The sequence below is a fragment of the Pezoporus flaviventris genome, unplaced genomic scaffold (genome assembly GCF_033815535.1).
Source record: "Pezoporus flaviventris isolate CSIRO_AGI_PZ_B2104156 unplaced genomic scaffold, CSIRO_AGI_Pfla_v1 ptg000016l, whole genome shotgun sequence".
NCBI lineage: Eukaryota > Metazoa > Chordata > Aves > Psittaciformes > Psittacidae > Pezoporus > Pezoporus flaviventris.
The window spans coordinates 8,610,380-8,631,331 of NW_026892564.1; the positions used below are offsets into that span (position 1 = coordinate 8,610,380).

The window sequence follows — 20,952 nt, forward strand, 5'->3', positions numbered from 1 at the left end:
TGATTCTGATTTTGAAAAACCTGCCTATTTACTTTTAAAGCTACCCTCATTATATTAAATAGAACAGCCATTTTGCACAGCATTGTAGTTGTAGATAGCACAAAAGACACTCAGATGAAGATCACAGCTGTTTAAATATGTCCTATTTAAAGGACAGATGTATGTTTGGGGGGGGAGGGAGAACCAACAAAAAACACAAAAAAAACAATCAACCAGCCAACAAAACAAAACCCAAGCAAATCTAAACCCCAAACCCAAAGCCCAACACCACACTTTAATCCCAGTTACAAGTATCCTCTAGTATCAGCACAGGGTTATCAACACAGACATTAATGTTAGACATTAGCTTGTACAGAGGTGCTTGGTGGTACCCACTAAATATGTTTGACACTGCCAGCAGTGAAACTTGTGCAATAACAGTAACAACAGTACATGAAGAGTATGTAATATGTTGAAAGAAGAATTTAACATTTCCATATTTTATTCTTGTTTTGAACAAAATATCATAAGTATTAAAAAATGAAAAATAAAATTTAAAATGCTGCTCTTCCTTCTGTTCAAATTAGTTTTCTGTAAAAGGCATAAAGTTACCAGATGATAAAACCCCTTCCTTAGTACACTGTTGGGCTTGTAATACTCTAATGTAATGTAACATTTTAATAATTTGTATTAATACATAAAAAATTGGCTTACAAGTAATTAAATAAACTTTGTGAATATGATTTACAAATAAAAAGAATGTAATAAGAAAAATATTACTAGACTGAGGAAGACTAAGCAGAACAGGAATATGGGGGGATAACAGTAGCATGACATTTAAGATAGGAAGTATTGCACATTTGGTGCAATACTGAGACCAACACAGACCCGTATATCACGTTTCAGGCAACATGGCAAAAAGCAGTAGTGGTCATCTATACAGTCTCATGTGTAACAGCTATTTGAAAAGGCTTACTACGGTCTCAGGATGCACAAGCAAAGGAATTATTTATCAATCAAGAGAAATAATGGTTCCATTAAACAAAATCCTTGTGTCAGAGGCTATAAATAACTTTTCTAGGTTTTAACCTTTGCAGTACTAGTATATATGATTTTAAAGGCTTAGCCTCTGAGTTTTTCATAACACAAAGTAGACAAAAATGACTTCACCATTTACTTATTCAATTGGAAAAAACGTGACCAAGGCAATTTTCTAACAGACATAAGTCAAGAAAGGATCAGACTTAAAGGAAGAACTAGTGCATTCTGTTAGGAAGAGGAATGTATGAGCTGAGGAAGGCGTAGCACCATTAAGGGAAATCTGAACTCACAACCAAAATTTCTGTCAGCAAGTTACAGGCTGGTATCTTTTCAAAAATTAAATACCTATACTGCAAAGGAAACATGTTCAGACAAATTGAACTGTTCAGCCTTTGACACACAGGCTACTTTTCTCTGTGCTCAAAACATTTATTTGTCTGAAGACAAACTTTCCCAGAAGGCATATTCATTTAGAAGGTAATAATACAATCAGGAACTAAAATTCTAAGTAACTGCTTAAGTAACTGCTGTTAAACATGACCTAGTTAGGTTTTGCAACATTTTGCTCTGTTAGCTGTCAGAATGTTCTACGCATTTGTAGAAATGGATGACTTTGACTAGGAGTTAATTTTGCTATTAGATTTAGTCAGAAAACACTGCTGCTGAAGCAAAGAAATTGGAAATAACTGGTTACTGGAATCTAAAACAGGATGGCAGAATTTGTATTTTTAGGGCAGAGCTGGAAATTAACAAGAAGGCTAAACAACTCCAAGATGCAGGCTATAGACATATCTTAAACACCAGTTTTGAAATGTCATTAGCAGCTCAGGACACTAAAGTCAAGGACATTCAAATTCTTCAACAGGAAGGACCTCAAGAGCTTCTCTGGAGATAAAAAGCTTACTTAACGATGAAAGGCTTAAGAGTCCTGATCCCGTTCAGGATCTTAAAGAAGAATATAATGACAGCAGAAAGTACCAGTGAACTTGAAATAGGACTGTACCGATCGTAAGTGCAGCAGAATGAAAAATAAGGACAGGAAGATGGACAAGGAAGTCATATACAAAAGGAAAGGCGGATGATACTTCTGTATGTTGCACAAGAAGCAGTGGAACATATGAAGGTAGTGAGAAGGCTGTTAAGAGGATACACAGCTGCTTATATATTCAGTAGCACTATTTCCCACCTGGCAAACCAATTGCATCCATCCAGAGGCACCTGGATGGAGTTGGTAATCTGTATTGTTCCTCAACTTCCACATGTCCTAAATTATAGTCAGAGTGATTGGGGTTGGTTTTGAGTATTACATGCCTGAATCTTTAATTACACAATAATTGTTTGGTATTTCAAAACTTCCTTTCCATGGCTGAACACTGAAAAGCAGAACCTATTACTGTACCATCTCTTTTTGTAACCTTTTTGGTGTCTCAAGCTTTTAACTGAAAGAAAATAAATAGACTTATTTTTTCCCTCCTTTGTCTTTTCTTTCATTTGTTTTTGTGTTTACTCAGAAAAGCATCCTCCCCTAGCCCTACTACAATGTTGCTCATCACACTACCATATTTACACTGACTCCATCCATTGCTCCTGTATCACCCAGTTTATCTACAATCTCTGATTCTGCTTACTGATCCGTACATGTTGTAAAGGATCTTCAATTCCACCTGCTATTTTTCTGTTCATCTCACAGCCCTATTTTTATCCCTTACCTTTCTGAAGCATTTTTAATGAATTTTTACAGCCTCTTTATAAAATGCATGTCCTGCTTGCTCCTCACCAGTGTTTTTACCACACTGATCAATTCTTACCCAAGTCTTAAATCCTGCCATCCTAACACCTCTACAGACTTTTATATTACTGTCTACACTCATTTTCTTAACATCTATTTTAGACTCTGTGGTCCTGTAGTTTAGTTTTTGCTCATCCAGCTTTTGCTGAAGCAGTGGGGTGAAGCAAACAGCTGCATGGTTCTGAGTTACTGGCTGGGCTTAAACCACTACAGCCTTATAGCTTCTTTTCTCTACTGTATTGGGCTCTTCTCCTTTTAATCTTGTCTCTGGTGCATATTATATAGATTCATCTATAATCTGTGAGTCAACGACTCATCTCTTTTTCACAACCAGAGAGTTCCCTGTTCCACATGTTTGACTTCCTTTCCAATGCATTACTCTAAATGGCCTGTTAGCAGCTCAAATTTACTATGGCTACTCCAGAATAACTTTGACTTCTCTAAATCTAAATTTTTTTTTTTAAATGAAGTGAAAAATATTGTCCACAGTCTAACTTCTTTCCTTCTTGGTAATCATAATCTTCTTGCCTTCTGCTCAACTCCTGCTCACCTGGAGTAAGCCTCTCCTGATCTCTTCATATCTTGTTTCTTATCCATTCAACTGTCTTACCAAAATCATAACTTCTCTTTCACTTTGTAACTACTTTCAAGCTTCTCCCGAACAATCTGATCTTTGTTAGTCCCAATATAACCATATTCAAATAATTCGTAAAAAATCAATTTCCTGGAATCACAAACTCTAACTCGCATGAGCTAAATTAATCTTTCCACCTCCGCAACATATAGTAATGAAACAAATCAGGTAATTCTGTAATAAAAGCATTTCCCACAGACTTCCAAGTTCATCTTGTTTAGCTGCAAGATCCTAAACCAGGGTCTGGTTTGATTGGTATTCCATGTGAATCTAAATACATGTTACCTGAAAAGCACCATCTGGGCTTATGCAATAAGAGCCCAGTCTATGGGCAAACTCAATAAGAAATTCCATTCATGAGTTAATGATGTTCCAACATAAGCCTTTTTGCTTGTGTTATAGGACTAATAGCAAGTAATCTTCTAACACTGGCCTGAAGTAGTTCATAGACATTTTCACAACTGATTTTTCTGGGGTGTATTGGTACTTCACAAATACTCTGAGATAAGGAAGTAAGAGTTTACCACACAAAGAGGAAAGCCAGACAGAAATTTTGTCTCTACAGCAAGAAAGCATATAGGGGATTTGAAAAGCCTTCTCTTCAGACACAGTCTTATCTTTAGTAACACTCACAACAAAAGCTGACAGACATTAACAGGGTGTTGGTACTTCAAATTAAAAATTAACTATGATCAGTTAAAGTGAAAGGAAAAGAACACACAGGAAGAGTGAAGAAAAACAAAGTCAGTTTTAAGATCAGATCATCGAGTAAGATTATTAATATAAATGAGAAGGAAAAACTATATCAGATTAGAAATACATGCTGTGAGAAGCACTGCTAGTAAAAAATACCATCTCCTAGAGAAACAAAGTAAGAAAAAATGCTTCTGAAAGCAAGTGATATAGAACTGTGACCACGAGGGATCTGTTGTTTTCAGGCATTAGTTGACACTTTCTCATACTTCTGTATCCACAAACCCTTTCATATATTTTGTCTGCTATTCTTATTTCATACTATAGTTTTCTGCCATAACATTACGAATGGCCCTCTTCAGTATGTAAAAAGTTACCCCTACCCATAAAATATTTGTAGAAGCTGGAACTTTCAGTAGATGCAAGAAAACATTGGCTCTTTCTTGCTCTTCATTCACTGAAATTATTACTGAGCTTTCTGATCAGAAACATCTGAACAATTCTCATTCCACCACAAACAAAATGTTATAAAAAACCCCAAAACCTAGGTGACATATTTTTTACTTTTTAGACATCTTATCTAGATACGCATTACAGGATTCATATTTCACGTTTACTTTGGTGTCAAATACAAATTAGAGGGGCTGCTTAATAGCTAGGCTGGATGCAGGCACCTCTTCACTTCAGACTTTAAAAAGGTAAGTTTAATGTTTACACAGTCTAAAATGCAACGTATGTTGAAAGCCAGCACTGTATCAGATAGCCTACCACTACCTATTTAATGCTGTGAAGCATATGAAAAACGAAAGTGAGCTGCTATAATATGATGTTTTCTTATTTCACACTTATTTGTAAGTGGATACTCCCACTGCTCAACCTGTTTTGAAAAATACCACAAAAAATAAGAATTACCTGTTTTCTGTATTATGCATTCTATAAACATGGCTCACATCTATAAACATGAGATACATTATGGCTGTGGTCACAATATGGAAAAGTTCTTACACTATTCCAGGAGAGATTTCTGCAATATAAATTTATCCCCGTATTATCAGCAGACTGCTGAAGATTGCCATATGCCTATATATATATACAAATACATGAACAACTGGAAACATCTCTGTGTCTATATATGTAAACACTCATTTTCTGCAAACATAGAAGATAAATATATAGAAGTATCCAATCTATATACACATGCATGATTTTAATGAACAAATTAATGATTTAGAAAGAACTTTAATTACTCTTACTCCTTTCATCAGGTTTCTAAGGACAGGTGAAGAGCAAGACATTCATCTGTGTCTCCTGCAAGAATTCAGTGCCAAAGACAATATAATCATCAAATAAATTTAGTGTTTAGCAAGGTTGTACTACATGCACCGTTAACGTTGACATGCAATATAAACTGAATTAGCTGGAGGCAAGGGTTCAGGACAACTCAATAAATACCAAATCAGATTGTTTACAGTATAATCACCTGAATTTTGAAATTGATGCTTAAGAGCCACATAGTTTCAAGATCAGCAAAGAAGTTACTGAAAAAAAAATTGTCCTAAGCATACTTTCAAAAATAGGCATAGATAGAAACTACTCTTTGAGGCTTAGATGCAGCATACTCAATCCTTCATCTCGAAGCTAGAATTATGTTGGTATTGTATCTCCAATACCAAACCTACAAGACAAAGTTATTCATAAAAGTAAATTATGAGGGATGCATAAAAAGCATATGGCACAACGAGTTTTAATTTGCTACTCCAGCTAACCAACTGTGATACTGCTCTAGCATGTTTTATTCCCTTATGAAATTGACTCTTTCCATACAATTTCTTCCACAATTTGCATTCAGAGTGAAACTATTTTGAAGTGGTTTTAATTATGTATTTTTGTAGCATAACAGGTATCATATATATTAGACTTACAAAATAATAATTTGGATTTTTGGATTTTTTCTGCTGTGCCCTGCCTCCTAAAAATATAAATTATTTTATTATGTAGATCATCAACAAGGAAGGATTACTTTGAGAAAAACTATAAAACCTTAACATTTTCTAGTGCAAACCTGTTGGTTAACCCTATCATTCATCTTGATCCACGCAAATTGAACATTGTTACATTTTTAAAACGGAATAAAAGTGCCCCCACTAAAAAAAAACCAACCAACCAAAAACATAACAAAAAACAACAACATAGTTTGTTAAAAAGAACTAAAACTAAACTCCAAACCATAAAAAAACATTGAAAAGCTTCACATTATGAGAAAAAAAAAATATTCTTGTCTTAACATGGTTAGAAATTGTTTCCTTTTGAATATTAAAAAACAGCTCCACCTGCATGTGAAGCAGACTAGAAATTTATTGACAGAAAGCAGTGTCAACATGTAGAGGCATTGCCTAGGCCCCTGCTATCTATCATATATATGTGTAAAAACCTCAGGAAAAATAACTCTCTATAATTTATTTCTTATGATTACCTATTTTTTCTTACACCTCATTCATATCTCATTATGTCAGACCGGTTTTACTGTCTTCTGCAAATTACCATGCTGGGTAGGTGTAAGCTACTACCAAATCAAGACAGGAATGTTTACAGACATAAACAACCATTTGTGTTTAAAAATTCAGGAAGTCTTATCCAATTTCAGGTACTCGTGATGGCTAGATGGAAAAACTGAATAACAGGAAGTGTAACCATCTCTAGCCCTTGGCCCTGCTTTTCAGATAGTTTTTCCTACCCTCCAGGCAAGGGCAACTGAAGTGCTCATCGGTCAGCTCCTTAAATGCTGACCAGTTTTTAACACCAATGCACTGTGGTAAACAAAACACAGGCCAAGTCAAATGAACAGGTCAGGCATGATGTTCTGAGGGAAGACACGATCTATGAGAAGGGTCAAGGCATAAACCCATCCCTCCTCCTCATCTCACTTCAGTCCACTGTTAGGTTACCTGTTAGCAGAAGAACAACTTCAGGAACTGCTGAATAAAGCTTGAGACACAAAACAAAAAAAAATACAGTGTGTAAAACTTGAAGCAACTACACTGGAAATGCTGGAAAAACAACTCCCAACACTGACACTTCTGTTTTCAATCTGAAATAGGTCATCATGTGGCTAAATGTACAGCAAAGATAATGTTTTTTTTTCCTCAATTTGTATAAGAGCGTTTTTACAAGATTCAATTAAAAAGGCTGAGTATAATGTATCTGCATCTGCACCCTTATTTAGTACACATTTTTCCCACAAAATCCTATGGAAGCAGATATAAGCATATGAAGAAATCAACCTTTGACAGCCTTCATGTCATACATAAGGGTGGTATTTTAGAACAGTACAGCTCCACCGTAGCTTATTTAGTACACATTTTTCCCACAAAATCCTATGGAAGCAGATATAAGCATATGAAGAAATCAACCTTTGACAGCCTTCATGTCATACGTAAGGGTGGTATTTTAGAACAGTACAGCTCCACCGTAGCACTGGGAAACATTCATCATATGAGTAAGTCAGTGATGAACTTCATTTTAAAGCTGAAACCTTATGCATATGCAACATCAAGCACAATGAAGCCTTGAGGTATAACAGAATAAATAAGATCACCCTTCAAAATGTCTGTCAGATTTTCTGCATCTTCATGTTTCTAAAGCAGACACACTTAACCAGAACATTTCTTACAATACTAAACCAGCATATTTGGTATGCAACCCTTTTTGGGAATGCGAGTAATTTCCTACTGAGAAATTACCTATTGTTTAATGGAAAGTCATTGATCTCTGCCTACCACCTGCTTAGTCCAACTGCTTGTTTAACATGTTGGGCAATAGCAACACTTCATCTCAGGAATCACCCTTGCTGAAGCTAATGAACATTATGCTGTAATTTTAACTAGATTCAGATTTATCTCCAGTCCTAGCCAAGCACTGAGTTCATTAGTTGCTGACAGTGACTTGTTTGTTTGGCTAGCATCTTATCCCATAACTTGGTCCACTAAAATCAACATCACCAAACATGCAAAAGTTGGCTCACCAATTCTCAGGTGGGATACAATGTGTATTTCAAGGTGTCATCCTTTCACAAGATCTGTATACAACACTTGAAATGATTAAAAAAACTTACTTTGGATGCTTTTAGGCTATTAATTTGTTGGCATATATCCTCATCTATAAACCTCAGGGTAGATCAGGGTGACTGGCTGTGATGCCTATGTGAAACACAATTCAACCACTGCTAACCTGCGGTTGCAGTGGTTTTGAAAAGAGAAAGGAACTCCTGGATTTCACTGGAAATTACTTACATATGAGTGAAACATCCTCCCTCCCTGTAAATAGTTTGTAATGCAAGAAATATTCAATCAGGGAATTTACAGATTCAAAAAAAATATGCCCAGGCACAGGTTATGTAAAAGATCGCCCCCCAGGCACCTCTACCTCTCAAAATGTGGCATATGACGCAAAGGAAGAGCTGCTGATTTTTGCTGTTCCCACCCCACTGGGAGAAAGTGATCCTTTGAGAAGGGGCAGAACTCAGCCCCTAGCACTTACAAACCTCTATGCTTCAATATTTTACTTTCTTAAATTTTCCACAGACATACAGTCTGAATCAGTTTCCATTTTATTCAAACCAGTTTATCCAGTATCATTGTTACCATGCCACTGCTAACTTTTGATTCCAACAAAGTTTGGGTTTTTTCACAAAAGCTGGGTTAATAGCATATCCTATGTCACTGCTGACAAAACAACATGAAAAGAGGTTTCCAAATTTTGGTGCCATCAAAGTACAGGTTGATAGTACGTAATAGTCAATGAAGCCTTCTACAGACACAAGAAAAGAGTAGGCTGAAGAAGTTCATGTAAAAATTACCCAACTCAAAATAATGTCTTTCACATTCTTCCTGTTTACAAAGAATGTATTGATTTGTAATGGAAACAGCTCACTCACAGACACCAAAATGACTCAGTAACTGGTAGGTTAGCATTATCTACCCATCTTCCTCATGCTGCTCAAGAACAAACATGCTTGAGCAGCCATAAGCATGATCCTGCATTATACACATGCAGCTGCACGCATGAATATATGTTTCTCACATTTATTATTTAACATTCTCCACCACCCAAGATCACAGGACAGAGACTTGCAAGTTTGGTTGCCTTCCATGCAGTTTATAAACGACCACAGAATGCACATTTTAAAACACTGCTCACTGTACCATAGCTGAATCTCTCTCTCAGCAGCACATATGGGGAATGTATTACTCTAGAAATAACCATGTGGCTGCTAGTGGAAGAAGAAGCGGCAGAATGCACAGTAGCACAGAGAGACTGAAAAGATTCTTTTTTTTTTTTTTATCTGTACATTACTTTGTTGTAAACAACTGCATATTTACAAAATAAACAAGAGTGTGAGCTTGCAAGCATGTCAGGTCTACCCTCATATATGAATTACAGTTTTGCAGCAGTGGAATGATATTTTGCAGCCAACACCCTTCACATACAACTATTCTGTGCTGAAGCAATTTGTCAATCTTATTTAACTGTCATTAGTTGCTGCAGTACAAGGAAATTCCGACCATTGCGGGTTAGACTTCTGCTGTCAAATAAAAGGAGTAACAGGAATCTCTCACAAAATACACTAAAACTAACTTATGTCTTCCCTGACAAAACTAATCACATATTCCAAGGATGTCCATGTGCTGTAATATATGTCTTCTGTCCCTGAAAAGTAAAGCTGCATTCTCTGCCTTTATGTGGATAATTTCTCCACAAAAACTACATTTTTAAAAAAATGGCATTCAGGGCTACAGAATGGAAAGGAATCCCATTTCACTGCAGCCATCTGTTCCTAGCACAGAGATGAAACTGTATGAAAAGAAGGAAGCTCTCTCCTGTCTCCACCTGCTCCCTCTGCAACATTTTTAGTACTATTCCAGTATACTTTAAACCTTACTACTAAAGCAAATATACCAGATGCCCTTGATTGTCCCACCTGATGGCTCTACTGGCATTTGCCATAAAGAATCCTCCTGTACATTCTCTCTCCTATATGCATATATAAAAAAGCCACTGGGCAGTGTGCATGACATGTCCTCCATTGGACGCTGTCCTGGGTAACAGTAAGTGAGGAGTAACAGTAGGTCGTTTCAGAGCTTTTTATTTTAGTTCTAGCTGCACAGCCTCATGTGCTCTGGTCAGGAGGTTACCTGTTGACAATACCATAATAAACTACTTGGAAGCCACAATACAAGCAGAACCTGGTTTGGGAAGTGACATTGGAACAGCATTAGCTATTCAATATGAGCTTTCTCTGACTAAGGAAAACATATAATCCCTGATCAGTGCATCTACATCTTCCCCACCTGTACTCTGATCATCAGGGGTATGGTTCTTACACAGCTGTACGCACCTTCCTTTTTCTTTCACACAAGCTTTTAGACAATCATCTGATGAGCTCAGGAAAACCTGGTTTCTACCTCTGCTTCTCCTGAGAAGGTCATACAATGCACTCTTCTGTGGCACACAGGGTAGCTTAAACAAAGTTACAAAGTCAAAGCCCCATCATCGTGCACATACAGCACCGTACAATCAAGAAATCTATGTTATTAAAAAAAAAAAGGAAAAGATACTGTGTCTTGCAAACTGTCCTGGGCTCAGGAGTAGCTGCGTGGTTCTGAGTTACTGTAATATTGTGTCCAGTTCTGGGCCCCCCAGTTCAAGGACAGGGAGCTGCTGGAGAGAGTCCAGCGCAGGGCGACCAAGATGATTAAGGGAGTGGAGCATCTCCCTTATGAGGAAAGACTGAGGGAGCTGGGTCTCTATAGTTTGGAGAAGAGGAGACTGAGGGGTGACCTTATTAGTGTATATAAATATATAAAGGGGGAGTGTCACGAGGATGGAGCCAGGCTCTACTCAGTGGCAAACAATGATAGGACAAGGGGTAATGGGTACAAACTGGAACGCAAGAGGTTCCACTTAAACTTGAGAAGAAACTTCTTCTCAGTGAGGGTGACGGAACACTGGAACAGGCTGCCCAGGGAGGTTGTGGAGTCTCCTTCCCTGGAGACATTCAAAACCCACCTGGACACATTCCTATGTAACCTTATCTAGGTGTTCCTGCTCCGGCAGGGGGATTGGACTAGATGATCTTTCGAGGTCCCTTCCAATCTCTAGCATACTGTGATACTGGCTGGGCTTAAACCACGACACAAACAAACATTGTGCAAACAAAACTTTGCACACACAGAACAAAAACCGATAAAAATTTCCTATTTTCCTATGATATATTTACATCTTACCCCAAATACTCCCACATGAGTACATGTAAGTTGCTTGTATTTATATCCCTAGTTCTTTAATGACTGATTTCTTTTACAGACAAGGTCAAGTTCTATGTATTTGCAATTCTACATTTATTTTCCAGCTAACTACACTTATCTATAAACAACAGATTATTAAGACTACTTTTCCTCTTATTGAATTCGCATCCCCCAAAATTTGGGGAATGAACCAAAGCCTCATATACCTTGAAGAGTCCAGTTGTGAAGAGAGATAACCATGGCAATTAGTAATTAACAATTTGTTCAGGAAACTATTTGGGAAAGGGAACAAAGAGACTCACAATTGAACATGAACAATCTGTCTTGGTTCATTCCTTGTTTGGACAATGATTTATTTGGCTTTGTGGGCACGTTTGCCTTCCCTAAAGCTGCTTTTATGATCTTCATTTCTAGAGATATCTGAAAAGCTAAGTCTGATGTAAAGACTTGATGGATGTCTGCCTAACCAATGCATATAGCTATTACTTTGTGTTTTCCTTCTTTATTACATTTTCAGAATCAAAAGGAGATAAGCATTACCACAAGCCTCTGTTATCAATATCAAGGAGACATACACACAAAAGATGTTTGAACAAAATGAAATTTTACTTGTCAGTAGTAGACAAGCTGCTGTTGGAAAGTGCCAGATAATTAAATTTTAGAGAGAAGCACAAATTTGGGACCTCTCATAGTGATGAGATCTGTCAGACACAGATAAGAATTCGTATTTTAAAAATACACAAGGTTTCATGCTTCATCTTTTTTTAATGTGAGAACAAAATAAACCAGTTGTTTGTGCCAACAGTTCCAACGAGTTTGTAAAGGACAATGTATCACTCTGGTTGGGCTACCACCTTTCTCAGACCCAGAGACAGAAGTAATACATAATACAGCAGGAACTGGTATTCACCCGGTTTATTAAAGAAAAAGCGTTAGAACAGCAGAGGATTCATTTCTCTCAGGACAGTGTCCTAAACGATGGTAAAGAGGCAGCCCCAGAAGCAGAGCAGGGTACCAGAGGGGTGACATGGTTTAGTGAGAGGTGTCCCTGCCCATGGCAGGGAGGGTGGAACTAGATGATCTTAAAGTCCTTTCCAACCCAAACCATGCTATGATTCTGCGTGCTGACTCAAACTGGGCACTTGTCCGTCCACCTCCTTGCCAGAGCCCAGGGCTCACCTGCACCCTGGCACCCACTTTTCTCTTTTTCACATTTACTGGGACACAGAAATTCTGGATTTGAAGTGATATGGAAGGCAAATATTCTTTTAATACTTTAGAGGAAGGAAAATAAATTAATTTTGTTCTTTTCAAAGCCAGTACAAACGCTTACAGACAAAAATTCTGCTACACCATGATCTGTGCACTGAACTTGCTGTGTGGCATGACAGATGGGCTCCAAATTGCAGTGTGGCAAAAAAAAAACAACCCACTACTAGTCTGCATTTCTAGCACAAATTTTCAGCCATACTTCATATCAGTATGGATAAGTACAAAAACATGACATAGAAAATAACATTCTATCTACTATAAGCACAAGTAGCATTTCCTTCAAACATGTGATGTGATATATCCTGTTTATACTTACAGAGGCATTTAGAGAGAAGAGCTCCCTTGCAGTCAGTACTGGACTGCTATTGGAAAACAGATGTGAGATCAGGTTAAGGAAAAAGAACCTCAGGTTTTCCAGACATACCCTAAGAAAATAGTCTTTCCTTTCACTGGCTGCTAACTGTTTGAGAGGCAACTTGTTTGGGGTGCAGGTGGCTAGGGGGTCTGCAGGGGCCCTATGAGGTGCTGGACATAGCCAGTTCCAGTTGGCTCCAATTGACCCCCCTCAGGACACAGCTGAGGGCCTCAGACAAGGTGCCGGCACCTCTGGGAAAGTGTGTTTAAGAAAGGGAAAAAACCTGCCCAGGAGTGAGGGAACAGAAGTGTGAGAAACAGCTCTGTGAGCACTGAGGTGAGAGAAGGAAGAGGGGAGGAGGTGCTGCAGGCACCAGAGCAGAGATTCCCCTGCAGCCCATGGTGCAGCCCATGGTGAGGCAGGCTGTGCCCCTGCAGCCCACGGATATAGTATCACAGACTCACAGTATACCAGTTGGGAAGGAACCTCAAGGTGCATATGGGCCAACCTTTCTGGCAAAGGATGACCTCAACCAGATGTCCCAGCACCATGTCCAGCTGGATCTTAAGTGTCCAATGTTGAGGAATCCACCACTTCCCTGAGGAGATTATTCCAATGGCTGAGTGTTCTCTTTGTAAAAGGATTTCCTCTTGTGCCAGTCAAAATCTCCCTGGGAGTAACTTGTGATCATTACCCCTTGTCTTTTCCATGTGACTCCTTGTAAAAAGGAAGTCTTCTTTGCAGCCACCCTTTAAATACCGGAACATGGTGATAACATATCATATGCACTGAAGGAGCTGCAGCCCATGGAAAGGCCACACTGAAGCAGTTCTCAAAGGACTGCAGCCCATGCAGAACCCCATGTTGGAAAAGTGGAAAAGTGTGAGGAGGAAGGAGTGGCAGAAACCAACTGGTATGAACTGACTGCAGTGCTCATTCCCCACATCTCTGCACGGCTCAGCTAGGGAGACAGAAGAGAACGGAAGACTGAAGCCTGGAAACAAGGGAAGAAGGTGATGTAGTTTTTTTCTTTGTTTCTCACCATCCAAATCTATTTAACTGGTAATAAATTAATCTTCCTCAAGTTGAGTCTGTTTTGCCTGTCAGTGATCTCCTGTCTTTATCTTGACCCATGAGCTCTTCCACTTTATTTCCTCCTCCTGTCCTGTTGAGAACTGGGAGTGCAAGAGCAGGTGGGTGGGGGCCTGGCACCCAATCGAGGTCACCCCACCACGCTTGGGATCAGATGTGGGAACTATTTTTACTGATTTTGGCAGTCCAATTATACAAAAGTGACTGAAGGTCATTTTTCATTACAATGCCAAGCACACTTGCTATAATAGGTGAGGTGAGCAGTACTTGCTACACAGAAAGTAAATGGTGGTGTCAGCACACGCTGCCCCCAGCCACCTTCTGTGAAGGCTCAGAGTTTTGGAGTGGTTTCAGAAGCTGCTTAAACTGATTTAAGACTTTGCTGTTGCCAAAAGAGATCCTGCCCTACTTCCCATATTCACATCACTGCGCTTCCTTGTGTGGCAGCAGTAAGGCTTATCTGGCTGAAAACTGTTAACTTTTAGTGCTGGAACAAAAAGGGAACATAAGTTCATCACTTCCAGTAAAAATGTCATTTTCTACTATCATGAAACTACCCCCTTGGAATATTTCAATCTCACGATTCTGAAAATAACTACCCTCATTAGACTTGGATTACAGCTCTTCCCCTAACTTCAAACTTAAAATGTTCACCCTGATTTACTCAGATGTAAAGATGATCAGAAATATCCTGCTGAGCCAATCGATCACCAAATTTTTTCTACATCACTTGAAAAAACGTGTGATAGGACCAGAGAACTTTCTGAACCAAAATTTATGGTCTACCTACTCTTGTGTCCTTTTTCTGACAAATGACAACATAAATAATTTAAGAAAGTGTGTGACCTTCTGCAGTAGTTATCTGGAAAATAATTCATTCCATGAAAGAATATCCTACCCGCTTATCCATTTATTTTTCCCTACATGTGCTTCTTTTTCTTCCCCCTAAAATCTTGCAATAACTTACTGATAGAATTCAAAACTGTTTTGAATTTTGCCAGCTTCTTGGCTTCATCTTGTAGTACTCTGACAGGCCTTTTATGCAGCCAGTTAAAAAAACCCGATACTCTTCCCAGGTATGATGTGCAGTGCAGGTTCATGCTTTCCCCATAAATCTAGCTTTTACCAAATCTGGTTTTTACTTTTTGCCTGCCAAAAAAGGAAAGAAAATTCATGTCCTCCCCCGTCACATAAACATATGCAGGAGAATGAGCATGTATTTTCTGACCATCACTGATGCTGAGATTGACTGAGAGAAACAGCAAGAACTCCAAGTACCACCTCTGGCTCACTGAGCTGACTGTTTGATTGTTCTCATTTTGTTTAACAGCTTATGTATAATTGCTGCTGGTTTAGACTGTAACACAATAAATGCAGCGCTGCGGGAACAAAGAAGCCTTTTTTTTTGCACCAGCAATTTTATTCTCTTTCTTATAGGGAGAGCAAGTCCTGCACTTGACTGTATTGCTTTGTAAAATTTTATTTTCCCCAAAAATGCCTTTGGTATGTCTGATTCATCCTTAATTGCTAAAACCCAGAAATCTCATTACAGCCTATGTTGCCAGTATAAGATAGCTGAAGTTACTTTCAGCTAAGGAGGTTATATACAGTTTAATAAATTTCAACAAATTAATTAAAGTAAATTTTGCATTTATTGTTTTCCCTATTTTACTGGATGCATGCACTACAGATCTGTGTAAAATTCAATTTTCACTGTTGCTTAATGGTTTCCCTCTAAGATGGAAATTATTAAAGGAGGCAAAATGTATCCATCTTTAGCCTAGAGTTTTTAATTTATCAGCTGAATGTTGGTTCCCAGAAGAGCAATGAAGTGTTAGTTCAGAAAAAAAGGAGGTCAAAAAATACAGGAAAAAGAAAAAGAAGTTGTGCAAATTATCTGTGTTTCCAGAGACAGGTTTACAGTCTAACAGCCTTTGCTCTGAGACAAGTTTACAGTCTAACAACCTTTGCTCTTAGACAAGTCTGCAAACTCTGGCAACACTGTTCACCCATAGTTTTGGTTTTCATTACAACGTGTTAGTCCTTAATGTCTTGATTTTTGACCTGTCCCATGATAATACGTGAACATCTTTCCAGTAGATATGACTTTGCTGACCAGAAAATGTACTAAATATTATTTAAAAGACAAAAAAACCCAAAACCTGGAATAACTTGGGAAAGTGTAATTTTTCTCAACCAATTCAGAGAACACAAAAGGAACATCCTCTATCTTGTAGGGACCTATTTAACATTAGCTTGTAAGGTATTTTCTTTCACTGAGGTATGCTGAGTATAAGCCCTAAAATTAATCACCAGTTTTCCCCACCAGCAAAACTCACTGACTGAAATTGAAATTTATTTGTAGCCCCACATGCTCCACCACAGTCAATGGAGTTTTACAAGCTTGAGAATGAAATAGGGATTCCAGGATTTCATGCTTGTTTTCATTAGTGGGCTAGAAACAAAATACTACTAAGGCAAGAAAAAGGGAAACAATTCACAACTGGCAAGGTTTCTTGAACGAGATGGGGTCAGACCGTTGAGAATGGCTGGTCTGTGGCATCCTGGTTCTGGACCTGTACTATTTACAGCCTCTCTTTGTGCTCTGTGGAGATTCCCCCAGTGCTGACGTAAGCATCACATTGCACTTCTAGCATTTCCAAAGCAACTGCAGTGGAAGTAACAGTTCCTGTAAGAGGAGAACTGCTTTCATCCTTGTTACTATCACAAAATACAAGCCAAGAAATAACACCAAAATCAACACACAATAAATACATCTAAGTGGAAAATAGCATTAAAGGTTAATCAAATCTAAAACACATAAAGGATTTTTTTTTTAACCAATTTAATGGACTTTTTAAATAGGAGAACTCTGCTTAATCATCTGAAATTATTGTGTTTCAGTAAGCACTCCCTAATACTCAGAAAGTCTCAGAAGATAATTCTACTGACTCTGTTTATTACAGTATCCCATTCAACTCTAATTGTAAAGGGTTATATAGACATCAACAACACTCAGAGACTTACTAAAAAACACCTACAATGTGGGTGACAGATTAAGAAGCATTTCTAGTTCAGATTTCTGCATCAGATCTTCAGGTTTTGTTGCATCCTCATATTCCCAGTGTAGATCTGTTCTAAAATTCTCCTGGATTCATTCTTATTCCACTCTTGCTTTAATTTGCTTTTCCACTTAATATTTACCTTACAGACAACTTTATTTTATTTCATATTCCTGTAAATCTTATTGTAGCTCATGGGTATATGTGGATAATCTCTTCAGTAGCAATCCACTTTAGGGCATGAGACAGTCAAATGTGTATGAAGTCCTTCAAGCTATTGTTCAAATGGAAATTCAGCTCTCAGATCCCCAAACATTTGCCTTCATTTAAATTAGTTTGAGTTATAACATTGGTGACTTACTCCCAGACACAGTCATAGACAGTATTTCATATTCTCAGAAGAAACTGTCTGCAACTGAGACACACGTAATAGTGAACAGAGATGGAAATTAATTTTATCACTGTGATAAACATGCTACTACTTCAATCAAAAGTCATCTGCAAGCTTTGGCAGAACAAGAACAGGTGCAGGAGAATTATAAAAAAAATTTTTTTTTTCAATATCCCTCTCTCCCCCTCCTTTTTCCATGTTCAGCACAGAGCTCTACTGTGTTTTGTTACTGAAAATAAAAGGTAGACTTTGGGCAGAATGACAGCCACTGCTAAAGTCACACGTTGAGAGGTAGTCTCACAACAATCTGTTCTACAACACAAACACATAGTATTATTCTTTCCAAGTGAGTTATTTTCTTTGGGGACAATTTACTTTGAGGACATACTGCTCTGCATTTTCACGTGGCTCTTCACTTGTTTTGCGAACTTTCATCGAGAAGTGCCCTGATATTTCATTGTCTTTATATGTTGCTGCTTTTCATTTGACCTCTGAATGATCCCCACTTCCACAAGATCTCTGTGAAACATCTGCACAAACAGAAAAAGCATACAGAGCTCTAACCCAAATGAAGCCTTGAGGCCCTTGCAAGTATAAACAATTAATTGGCATAGGAACTGCAAAACGTAAATAGAAGCCCTCTAAATATTTTCAGTCTATACAGAAACTCTTTTCCTCCATTAAAAGGAGTGGGTTTAGTGCAATATTTCACTGAAATTGCAGAAAGCCTGGCAATTATAAGGAATCTTAACAGAACAAGATTGTTTCTCTTACTCTCCTCATCCCTGGAAAATATATCAAAGCAACTGGGTGAAGACAGCCCATCTAGGCTATAGCAAACATTGTTTCTTAGATTTAACATATTCAGAAAAGTATCCATGCAATTTCCTAAAAACAGCTCAATCAATTTCAAATAGTTTCAAGTTAAGTAGTACTGAATCAAACCTAAAATGGGTAGTCATACATTTTCACTGTTGATTGCTGAAACAGGTATTTTCAGATGAAGCATTAACAGCAGCAGTGTAACAAATTAACTTCCAAATGTTGTACCACAAAACAGAATAGCTGTAAAATAACTTTAGGACATCCCTAAAAATGTGTGCTCCTTTTCCCTTTACAACAATAGTTACATAGAGATGTAAATTACTAGAATGAAGAGGACTTTTATCTACTAATCTCTATGAGCACTGTACAGTTTTACTAATTGTCTTTCAAAAAAAAGAATAAGTCTCTTGTCAATGTAATTGCCTTACAGGAAATAGACTTCTTCGGTAAATATATTTCTATCTAGACATTATTGCTGTCTATCAATAAAATCATGACATAAATTTCATTGCTGGCTCCAGACATCAGAAAAGTGAAATACAGAATCTAGAATGCGAGACTGACATTATAATCACAGCTCCTAATTTCAATGTCCTGTCTACATCACTGGTACAGGCGCTTATGAATGACTACAGAAATAATGTGACTGCCTAGTGGAGACTGAGGTCTACAAACGCTAATTCCAATGGAACTCGTTAGCTAAAAAGGCACAGAAGACATCTACAACCTGAAAAATCAGTGTAACGTAGCATATGCAGCTTCCATTGCTTGGGATATTCACAGGCAAAAATGTAAGAACACACATGACTGAATGTATAAATCAAAGGCAAACCTAACTGAGAAGTGATCTGTACATTGGTACACAATGGCAGATGCCACAGCATATTTTTTTATGAAGAAAGGCTGCTCAAGATCATCTATGGATAATGAAGCATGACAGCTTGGGATTTGATAAAACACAAGTTGATGGCGAGAGAAGGCGAAGAATACAACTACTATCTGAACAGCCAATAAATGCATACAACCAGTAATTTTTCCAACTTTAATGTCAGTGAGAAATATGACGTGTTACCACAAAATTATATGTTCACTAGTCTAATAGACTTTACATCAGAAAAAGCTGTTTCTTTCAATCATTTACTATCTCCATTTTATTTCTCAGAAAGCACCATGCATTAAAGCATCTAACAGGGTATGGAAGGAAACAGAACCCACATTTGTTTCAAATACCTTATATGAATGGCATCAACGCAGTTTTCACAGGGAAATCTTGAATGAAGACTCTACCAATTTCTAGTTTCTTCACAGCTCAGAAAAAAAAGTTGCTTTTCTCCCTTTAAAAGAAAGACATTCCATGTAAACACTTGCCAGTACCTATGCAGCTGTATTTTCATTTTTGCCCACAAACAACTGCTGCTTTAAAATTCCGTTCAACATTCTTGGTTTGTTCAGTGCCCTTGGGCTGATTGCCAAAAGTTAATTACCATGTGAGTTAATGAGATTGTTAATTTACAAAGAAAAAAACATACATGAACAAGTTTTCTTCACTATGGACTCATCTGGACTGGTTTGGTGTGTTCCAATATTATATATTTCTGTAGATCAGTGAGGCAAGTACAGTGGGGGAGTGGTCACACAATTTCCTACTGCTGTATCCCACAAGGTTCCTTAACTCAGCATGCTCTATGAATTCAGTTGATACCAAAAAGACATGGATTTATAATTGTACCTTTTTTAACTTCTATACGAAACCAGACAATTTCAAACCAGTTTGCATTAAGCGACAAAAGTGACCTAAGTAAATTTAATCTTTAGGCTCAAACAATTTCATGGAAATATTCAGATTGTACTATAGATTATATATATATATTTTTTTTACCTCTTCTCAGCTCTTCTATTTCCCTTCTGTAGAGTCACTTACAGTAAATAAAAAGAATTCATGTTGCTTTTTCCCCATAGCTATTACTAGAAGCTTCAGTGAAGACTGAATGCTTACTGTGCTGGAAGTTGTTTGAAGAAGACTGTAAGAGATCTGTCAGATTTTTTTAAATCAAATCCCTGAGACAGGCAAAGGATGGGAGAGTAAAGCTGTATCAACATGCTTGTTCTACAGATAGAGGCAGAGGTACACAAAATTCAACAATAGGCTGAACGTCACATAAGGAGTCTGGTTTAAGGAACCTACTCAGCCTTAAATGTCTTGAATCCTTGCCCAGTTGCTTAATCATACACCATAAAAGCTGTCCTCAGTCTCCACATCTTACACGTAGTGCTTCTGATTATTTTCCTTAGTAAGAAATACTATCATTATTTCATTTTGCCAGTCTTGGCAATATTTAAAACAGCAAAAAGAATTTTTTTTTTTTTTTTAAGACAAAAAAGCACTGCATAATTCAATAGTTCATTAGTTATTTTAAACAGTTTGGAAACTCTCATTTTTTCACTACTTATGTACTAAGAAATCAATATTGTTAACCACAACAGTAAAAATGATGGAATTACGGAATTTTCTATA

The 20,952-nt window shown here is 37.6% G+C and overlaps 1 protein-coding gene across 3 annotated transcripts in view; it reads right to left on the reverse strand.

The window, feature by feature from the left end:
* SYT1 (synaptotagmin 1) overlaps positions 1–19,790 on the reverse strand; it is a 272,094-nt gene extending 252,304 nt beyond the window's left edge. For 2 of the 3 annotated variants that reach the window (XM_061454714.1, XM_061454710.1), the window contains exon 1: positions 19,668–19,790. The gene's annotated coding sequence lies outside the window, so the exon portion shown is untranslated. The remainder of the gene's footprint in view (positions 1–19,667) is intronic. The other variant, XM_061454712.1, reaches the window with a different exon arrangement.
* Between the last annotated feature and the right edge of the window lie 1,162 nt (positions 19,791–20,952).